This window comes from Neomonachus schauinslandi, chromosome 11 (genome assembly GCF_002201575.2).
Source record: "Neomonachus schauinslandi chromosome 11, ASM220157v2, whole genome shotgun sequence".
Lineage (NCBI taxonomy): Eukaryota > Metazoa > Chordata > Mammalia > Carnivora > Phocidae > Neomonachus > Neomonachus schauinslandi.
In genome coordinates this window covers 66104699-66114329 of record NC_058413.1, presented here as the reverse complement: position 1 = coordinate 66114329, position 9631 = coordinate 66104699, and the positions used below count along the sequence as shown (strand labels likewise).

Genomic DNA, 9631 nt, shown 5'->3' with positions numbered 1-9631 from the left:
AGAATGTGATCAAATATGATCAGGCTGGTATATAGATCAGTGCCACACACTAGATTTTGGGTGTATTTTGGTCTGTTAGGAGAAAGTGCCTCCCAAAATTTTAAAGAAAGAAAAACTTATATACATACAAAAATAAGGGTTGATATGATGAAGGGATGGAATATGGCTGTAAAGATGGAAATTATAAAAAATTTTATAAAAGGAATTGATAAGAAGTTGTTTGAAAAAAGAAAGAAGAGGATTTAAAAAAAGAAAAAAGAAAAAAAAAGGGAGAGAATGTGATCAGGCAGGGGAGTAGAAAAAAACCATATACTAGAGATTTAGGGTATATTTTGATCTGTTAGAAGAAACTATCTCAAAATTTTAAAGAGAGAACAACTTAAATATATATATGCCAAAAATAAGGGTAACTACTATGAAGGGATAGAATATGACTCTAAAAATGGAAAATAAAAATGTTTTTTAAAAAAGGGATTGATAAGATGTTGGTTGAAAAAGGGACAAAAAAATTCAAAAAAAAAAAAAAGAAAAAAAGATAGTTTAAATAAATTAACTTTGAAAGGCTAAAGAATCATGGTAAAAAAGCCATGAATTCTATGTGTAGTATTCCCCTAGCGCTGGAGTTCTGCTGTTCTCATTGATGGGTAAACTTGGTCTTGGCTGGCTGTTCTAGCTGATCTTCTGGGGGAGGGGCCTGTTGCCGTGGTTTCCAAATGTCTTTGCCAGAGGCGGAATTGCCCCGCCCTTGCCCGGTCCGGGCTAAGTAATCTGCTCGGGTTGCTCTCCGGGGCTTTTGTTCCCTGCGAGCTTTCCGTACAGCTTTGGAGGCAGAGAGTGAAAATGGCGGCTTTCCAATCTCCGCCCCGGAGGAGCCGAGAACTCGGGGCCCCGCTCCTCAGTGAGCCCCCAGAGAAAAGCCGTCAGTCACTCCCGGCTCCCCAGTCTCTGGCTGCACTCTGTGCTCACCCGGCCTGTGACCACGTGTTTCTATCTCTGGCACCCGACCCTGGGTGGAGTCTCCAAACCCAGAAGATCCCTGCGGTGAGCTCCCGCGCCGCTCCTCCCGGGGGAGGAAGGGGAGTCTCCCCGGGTCTGCCTCTTGTTGGGTCCCTGCTGGAGGAGCAGTGGCCCGACTGTGCCGCGGATCACGGTTTATGGCAACCCCGAGCTGAGAGCCCGCGCCTGGGCTCCGCCTCTGCAGCCGGCTTCCCTGCTCCGTTACCTGGGAGCTCTGCCACACTCAGGCACCCCCGGTCTTTCTGTGACCCCGAGGGTCCTGAGACCACACTGTCCCGGAGGGTTCCACCCCCCCCCCGCTTAGCCACCGGAGTGACGTCCCTCAGCGGAGCAGACTTTTAAAAGTTCCGATTTTGTGCTCCGCGGCTCTATCACTTGCCAGAAGCGGCTGATGGAGGCCCCTCCCCTGCCATCTATCCTCCCGAATATCGCCTCGGATTCACTTCTCCACACGTCCTACCTTCCAGAAAGTGGTCACTTTTCTGTTCAGAGAGTTGTTGCCATTCTTTTCTTCGATCTCCTGTTGAGTTTGTAGGTGTTCAGAATGGTTTCATCCCTATCCAGCTGAATTCCTGAGAGGAGACGAAATCCAGGTCTCCTACTCCTCCGCCATCTTGCTCCGCCCCCCCCCGAAGCTTTTTTATTTTGATATAGTCCCAATAGTTTAATTTTGCCTTTGTTTCCCTTGCCCAAGGGGGCATATCTGAAAAAATGTTTCCACAACCAGTGTCAAAGAAATTACTGCCTGTTTTCTTCTAGGATTTTTATGGTTTCAGGTCTCACATTTAAGTCTTTAATACATTTTCAGTTAATTTCTGTGTATAGTGTAAGAAAGTGGTCCAGTTTTGTTCTTTTGCATGTGGCTGTGCAGTTTTCCCAATACCATTTATTGAAAAGATTGTTCCCCATTGTATGTTCTTGCCTCCTTTGTCATAGATTAATTGACTATTTAATTGTGGGTTTATTTCTGGCTTCTCTGTTCTTTTCTGTTGATCTATGTGTCTATTTTTGTGCCAGTACCATATTTTGTTTATGACAGCTTTGTGGTATATCTTGAAATCTGGAATTATGATACCTCCAGTTTTGTTTTTCTTTCTCAAGATTGTTTTGTCTATTCAGGATCTTTTGTGTTTCCATACAGGTTTTAGGATTATTTGTTCTAGCTCTGTGAAAATGTTATTGATATTTTGATAGGGATTGTACTAAATCTGTTGATTACTTTGGGTAGCATGGACAATTTAACAGTATTTGTTCTTCCAATCCATGAGCATGGAATATCTTTCCATTTGTGTCATGTTCGATTTCTTTCATCAGTGTTTTATAGTTTTCAGAATGCAGGTCTTTTACTTCCTTGGTTTATTCCTAGATATTTTTTCTTTTTGGTGCTATTGTAGGTGTAAATTTCTTAATTTCTCTTTCTGCTTCTTCATTATTAGTGTATAGAAATGCAACAGATTTCTGTATATCAATTTTGTATCCTGTGACCTTACTGAATTCATCTACCAGTTCCAGTAATTTTTCTATTTTTAAGTAATTTTCCAGTAGTTTTTAAGGCAGGTGGATATTCAAAGTATTAATTGTAAAAATAAGAGGGATATAATCATATTTGTGCACCAAGTTTATGGAAAGTTCTTACTGCATATAAAATGGAGGTAATCATCCTATCTGTTCTCCCTGTGTCACAAGAGGATAAGGCGATAAAAAGGGAAATGAAAGCCAGTTCTGTTCTGTCAGTGTTTATGTTAAGCTAGTTATAGCACAATTTAAGCATGTTATTGAACTAATTCTCAACGCCTTAGCCTTACTTATTAGTTAAAAGGGATTGGATGAATTTCAGGCACAAGAAAATACGTAAGTCTGACTCTAGGTCAATACTGACTTTTCCCTGTTGGCAAAATTTCCTTTCTACACTGAAGGCCTTTGAGCAGATAAAAAGCTACAAGGTAAGATAAAGGACACAGTAGAGCTGCCTCGTTCAAGAGCTCAAAGTACCTTTTCTAACCAAGACCCATGATAAATCTGTGTAATTTCCTATAAACCAAAAGAGGGAATTGTATCTGTTTAACAGTAGCTTCAGGTTTTGTTTACATAGCTCAAAATCTTGTTTACATGTCCTGGCTTTTTACTTCTCCTTTTCTTCTCTGCTGACATCCAGTTTATTCTCCTGTTCTAATGTTTCATCTGTCACATTTCATTGATTATTTCATTTGTTCATTTATGGAGTCAAAATTGACCAGATGCCTATAAAAATGGTAGATGTTAATGATACAAAGTTGAACAAAAGCTACTTCTTTCCCTTCAAAGCATAGAAGCTGGTTCTTAGAGGATGAATGGTAGGAATTTTATACACATGGGAATTCTAGGCAGAGTGAAAATTATGTACAGAATTCTTCTCTCTCCATGCTTCTGTTCTAATATGTCTGAGATGACTTTGGGGTACTTTGGGATGACAAACAGAGACCAGGAAAGCCTCTTTACTAAGAAAATTACAGGAAATTCCTCTGTCACATGACTTTTCAGTATGTGAAAGAGCCCTTTTGCCTGGGATTCATTTCCACCTTTGGGGACACTGGTAGATGCGACCTGAAATTAGTGTCAGAAGTCCCAAAGAGGGTGAAGACAAAAGAGGCAAGGGATGAAGATAACCTTTAAGTTAAATCATTAACTCCTGGATTACCTGGTGAGATTAAGCCATAATTCTCTTAGGCCTGATTGTAGGGAATTGCTTTTCTATGCAGTAAAATCCTGTCTGGAGTTGGGGCAAATCCAAGTTCTGTGGGGCCTGGTGATTATTATACAATTGGGGTGCAGGAAGGAGGGTGGATCTTTACAAACATGGTTACAACTACAAATCCAAAAGTAGATGCAGAGCCTTGGAAAAGGCCCATGCAATTGAGGGGCCCCAAAGCTTGTCTCTCATTAGATTCCTGGCAAATCTATCTCTGACCAGAGTTTCATCCATGGCAGGAGGGAAACATTTGGGTTCTTCAGGCATGTCTGGGCCATGAAGTCACTAGGACTTGTTTTTCAGCATGCTTCATAGGATGTAGCTCACCCAGGTATCTTCATGACATATCCTTGAGTATCGATTTTACTTAACCCTATTGGGTACCAAAGTTTTTGGAACCCTAAATCCATACAATTAATCAAGAAGAGTGTGTTTGTTGAGTATGACAGAAATCTCAGGATGCTAGTCTTTTCTCTGGGGTGGTTGTTAGTCCTCAGAGGAACAAGCATCATCATTCCTTTCTGGGCCTATGAGGGCTGTGAACCAAGAGCCTTCAGAGCCACCAGGGCAGTCCCTCAGGCAGAGTAAGTAAGCTGCTTTGCTCTGGGGTGTCAGTCATGTTCCTTCATGTATTCCTATGTTAATCAATTTGAGTTCTGGTTTAAAGGCAGTGGATCATCTTGAGGACAGACTTTGCTGTTGGTGCCTGCAGGAGTTTAAATGGCCAACTTGGAATCCAACACTGTTGAATTTAGAGGGCAAAAAAATTCACATGTAAGAAGGATGTTTCTCTCTCCAATCAAACAAAATAGAATTAATCCTTATTAAGAAGGAGGAGACCTACAATGACTGGCAGGGGAGGAATGTCTGGGGGGAATAGTGATTTCCTAATTTGCTTAGTATCCTTATTTCTATTTGATTTCCTTCTTGTCCAGGAGTTTTGTTTGGCATTGTATGTGCTTAGTCATTTTGTCATGCATCAGTCAGACTCTACAGATCCAAGCAAAGACAGGAGCTGGGGCTACAAAGAAACCTAAGAAGGCCTTGCCTTATAAGGAATGACCAGCAGAGAATCTGACCCCAAGAGGTGCTTTGTAAATATCTATTGAAATGAATAGAATTGAATTAAGTTAAATGTGCTCATAGTTTGGGGGAGAATAAAGAGTAAAAAAAAGTAATTATCCTACAATGTAGCAACTTTTTCTCCCTTAGAAATGCAGGGTTATATAGACATTAAGAGCTCTAGATTTAGAGAGATTGGTATGAAATCCAGGCTCAAATCCTAGCTATGTCAATAATCACCACTGTGACCTTGAGCAAACTGCTTAGTATCTATGTGCCAATTCCCTCATCTGTCCAATGAAATAAAGGCTGGTACTTACCTCAGAGTGGTGTAAAATTACAAGAGATAATATAAGTAAATCACTTAGTAAGATGCCTGAGCACAAGAACATTTTGAGTTGCAAAGGATTTACAAGGGCTTAAGGAGCACAGCGAAATGGAAGAGAAGGAAGTTTTGCATTTGAATAGTTGGGGACCAGGATGTAACTTAGGGTGGATATGAGGATGTATGGGAGGACTGATGGGAGGATGGATGGATGGATCAGTGGATGGATGGGGTGGATGGATGGATGGATGGATGGATGAATTGGCAATAGGGTAACTGTGGCATGGAAGAGGGTTAGCCGAGGATCTTTTGTTCTATCTGGCCTCAGCAGAAGCTGTTTGCATGTCCTAGTGGCTCTCATGTCATTCATAGGATGGGCAGGGTGTGACAAAGCATTGGTGTGAGGGACTCTCTTTCTTTACCTTTCTGCACAATCCACGATGTGTGATTCTGGCACAGTGAATTATCAATACACCAGGGTTTTGGAGTTTAGGGAGAGAGAGCCAGGCAGGGAAACAGGATAGTTAAGGAAGGCATTAACATTGGTGGAAACATTCAGGTGCTGTGGGCAGTGAACACCAACAAGGAGGCTGAGGCAGTAGGAGGGTTCGGACTTGTTCTTCCAATGAGACCTAGGGACTCCACCAAATAATTGAGGGCATCTTTGAGGAAGAGTTGAGATCCTGCAGGTGGGGCTGTGAGCTTGCAAAATATGGGTACTAATAGACATTCATTCTCTCAGGTTGGTGGGACTTGACGACATTTGGGTTACACAAGGTTTTAAGTATTTATAATACCATTTCTTCCATTAGGGTTTCTGTTCTGAATTTTAATCATTTTGTTCACCTCTTTAAGTGATAATTTGTAAAGAAGAAAAATAAAATCTAACTGTCTGTTGAGAAGGACAAACTTTTCCAGTTTGGGTCCTGTGCTTGGGGTCTGCAAATTAATTGACAACAGGCAGATTAAGAGGAGAAAAGACAAAGTTTATTTATAGGAGGATAATGGCAGCTGTATTTCTCTACCATATTTTGTAGTTTTCAGTGTATCATATTGTACAGTATCCATTAAATTCCAATAAATTTCCATTTATTCCCAAGTATTTTGTATTTTTTGATACTATAGTAAATGTAGATTGTAAAATGTTTGTTTGAATTTTATCTTCCAATTGGTTATTGCTCATAAGTAGAAATATAGTTGATTTTTGTATATTGACTCTGTGGCCTTGCTAAATTCACTTCTTAGTTCTAGTAGGTTTTTGCATACCTCTCAGCTTTTGTGTTTTTTCTTTCTTTTTTTTAGAACTGAATGAATTTTACTATATAGCTCACTTAGAAATCCTTAAATACACAACTTAAGATAGTATATATTGAGTTTTGAAAGACAATTCTACTCCCATCACTCAAGAACTAATGAAAACCAGTGCATTACCAGCTAGTTTGAGTTCTGATGTGTTCACATTTCTCTTCTAGAGCTTGCCCAAGCTCTAGCTGCTCCTCCTCTGTTGTAGGAGCACCTGTCCTTGCCCCTTGCCAGTCTGAAATGCTGCTTCTTGCCCTCAGGACTCTGCACCATGATGGCTGCCAGCTGGGTCTTCACCTCTCGTTTGGCGTTCAGCTTCTCCCACACTCCCTCTCAGCCTCTGGAGCTGGCCAGGGTATACTCTCTGGCCCACCCACTTTTCAGCACCATGCTACACCCTCCATTAGTCATGGAAGGGAAGGGTGTCATGGAAAGAGTGATTTCGGTGGCTGGGAATTGAGATAAACAAAGGATCTGGCCTCGGCAGAAACAAACTCCTGGGACTTACTGTGCAAACTATTAAACCTCCAAGCTGCAGAAGTCCAGTGACTTGGTTTCCAACTTGACCTTTTACATCAGTTATGTGGGTGGGGTAGGGATGAAAGTCTAAAAGCCGTTACATAGAAAAATCACAATAGACGGTGATCACAATAGTAAAGCAGCCATTTTTGTTTGACCCCACAGCATTTCAATTGTCTTCATTGCTCAGTAATAGGAAAATAAAGTAATCTAAATGCTATACATACATATTCACAACATTGTTTCTTTTAAGATATGAAAGTATGTTCAGGACTTTCATGAATTTTAATTGTTCACCTACATAAAAAAGCTGGTCTTCTTTATGCCTTGCATGGTTTTTGATCTTTCACTATTATACTTTCCCCTCTACAGCATCTATTGTTCTCCCCCATGTAGATTGTAAAATGTTTGTTTGAATTTTATCTTCCAATTGGTTATTGCTCATAAGTAGAAATATATAATAATCCCCCATCTACTGCAAGACTAAGAATACCTTGTGTCTGGTATGGTCATTGGTTATCCCTGTATCCAGCACAACACCAAGCACAATAAGAGGGGATGAATCCTTAGCATTTTCTATGTAGACAGTCATGTTGTCTGTGAATAAAGACAGTCTTACTTTGTTCTTTCCTATCTTTATGCATTGTATTTCTTATTCTTGCCTTATGGCACTGGCTAAAATCTTCTGAATAGTGCAGAATAGAAGTGGTAAGAACAGACATCCTTATTCTGTCTTTCATTGTAGGGAAAAAGCATTCAGCATTTTACCATTAAGGATTAGGTTAAGTGTAGGTTTTTTCATAGCCCCTTATCAGACTGAGGTATTTCCTTTTCCTTCCTATTTTGCTAAGGATTTTAAAAATAAATGGGTGCTAGCTTTGCTCAGTGGCAGTATCGTAACCAATAAGGTTTATCCAAGGTGCAATTATTGCTAATTCAAAATAAATGGGTGCTGAATTTTGTCAGCTGTTTTTGCCATCTATTTCAAGGACCCATGGTTTTCCTCCTTTATTTTCCTAATATAGTTAATTACAATGACTGACATTTGAATACTGAACTATCCTTGCACTTTTGAGGTAAGTCTTAATTGGCCATAATGTATTATCCTTTTATATAGTGCTGCATTTTATTTGGAAATATTTTGTTAGAAATGTTTTTATCTATGTTCATGAAGAGTGTTGATTTTTAGATTTTTTAATGTAATTTTTTTGACATCAGGGCTGACATGAATATTAGGAAGAAAATAACTTAAATAACACATTTTACATAGTTATTAACCATTTAATGGTCCTAACCATGTTAGAATTGTTTAGTTGCAAGTAACAGAAAGTAAGTTGAGCTAGCTTAGGCAGCTAGCACTGATCCCAAGATCAGACATGAGACATGTATCCCAGCTTCTGGAAGGAATTGGAATCACAAACCACCAAACTCTCCTTACTCCTCAGCTTCATCCTTCCCACTTTGAGGACTTTCTCTCTCTGCTCCTCTGATTCACATGACATATCCTAAGCTTATTACTAATAAAAAATAAGTAAATACATAAATGAGTCCCAGAAAGGTTCAGAAACCTTTCTCATGCATCATTAGTCAAATGCATGCACAGTTATAAAGTAATGGACTAGTCTTAGTCTGAGAAAAAGAAAAAGTGAATTAGATCAATTGATCAAAGCAAAAGTTTCATTAGTAATGATTATAGCTAATACTCACTGAATGCATACTATATGCTAGACCATTGGTAAGCACTTCATCTGCTTTATCTTATAAGACCTTAACCACACCCTTATGGATAAAAACTCATATTATCTCCATTTCACCGATGAAGAAGTTGAGGCTCAGAGAGGTGAGATAACTTTATATACGCCTCTCTGAATTATAAACTTCAGAGTCAATATTGTTGCATCTAAATGGAACGGAGGCCTCTGGATAGAACACAAATTATTTGAAACAAAAAGGAAGAAATCAGAATATTAAAACTGTTAACCTTTCTATTGTGTCTGAGGTTGCATTTATTATCTATGGCACTATAAAAATGATTGCCAGCAATAATGCTACAGGAAGACTTTTGTTTAACAGTGCTGCTGCATAGCCAAAATTGTAAGATCGATAACTTTTTATATTACAGTAAAGAAGCTTTTGTATTCTCAATAGCCAAAAGAGTACTGCTGTAGCAGAAGAATATCAGAAAGAAAAAGGAACATAAATTTAGTACTAAGGAAGAACTTCAAATTAGAAAAAAATAGCCAATAACAATATAACAATGATTACTACTTTATTAAGTATTTACTAAGTACTAGGTGCTCTGCTAGATGCTTTATCTTTACTGGTTTATTTGCTAGTCACACAACCCCAAAAGTGGGTATTATTGACTCCATTTTGGAGGCAGAAAAACTGAAGCACAGAGAGGTTCAGGAACTCTCCCAAGAATCACAGCAAGTAAGCAGCACAGCTAGGAGTCTAGCTTGCATGGTAGCAAGTTATATGAACACGGATTGGCTCTTGGCCTTTGGATTTGTGTGGCCCATTCATTATGGTTATTTTGAAAAAAAGTGCTTTATGATTTTATGCCAATTTTCAAGATTCCTTGCTGCCCTTTAGAATAAGACAATATTGTGAATCCAGGAACTCTGAGATATTCTCATTCTGGCCCTCAACCATAGAGATTGCTGCATTTCCTTGAC

The 9631-nt window shown here is 39.3% G+C and overlaps 1 pseudogene; it reads left to right on the top strand.

Moving 5' to 3' along the window:
* Positions 1-7827: 7827 nt before the first annotated feature.
* LOC123326374 lies at positions 7828-8010 on the top strand (annotated as a pseudogene).
* The last annotated feature ends 1621 nt before the right edge of the window (positions 8011-9631 follow it).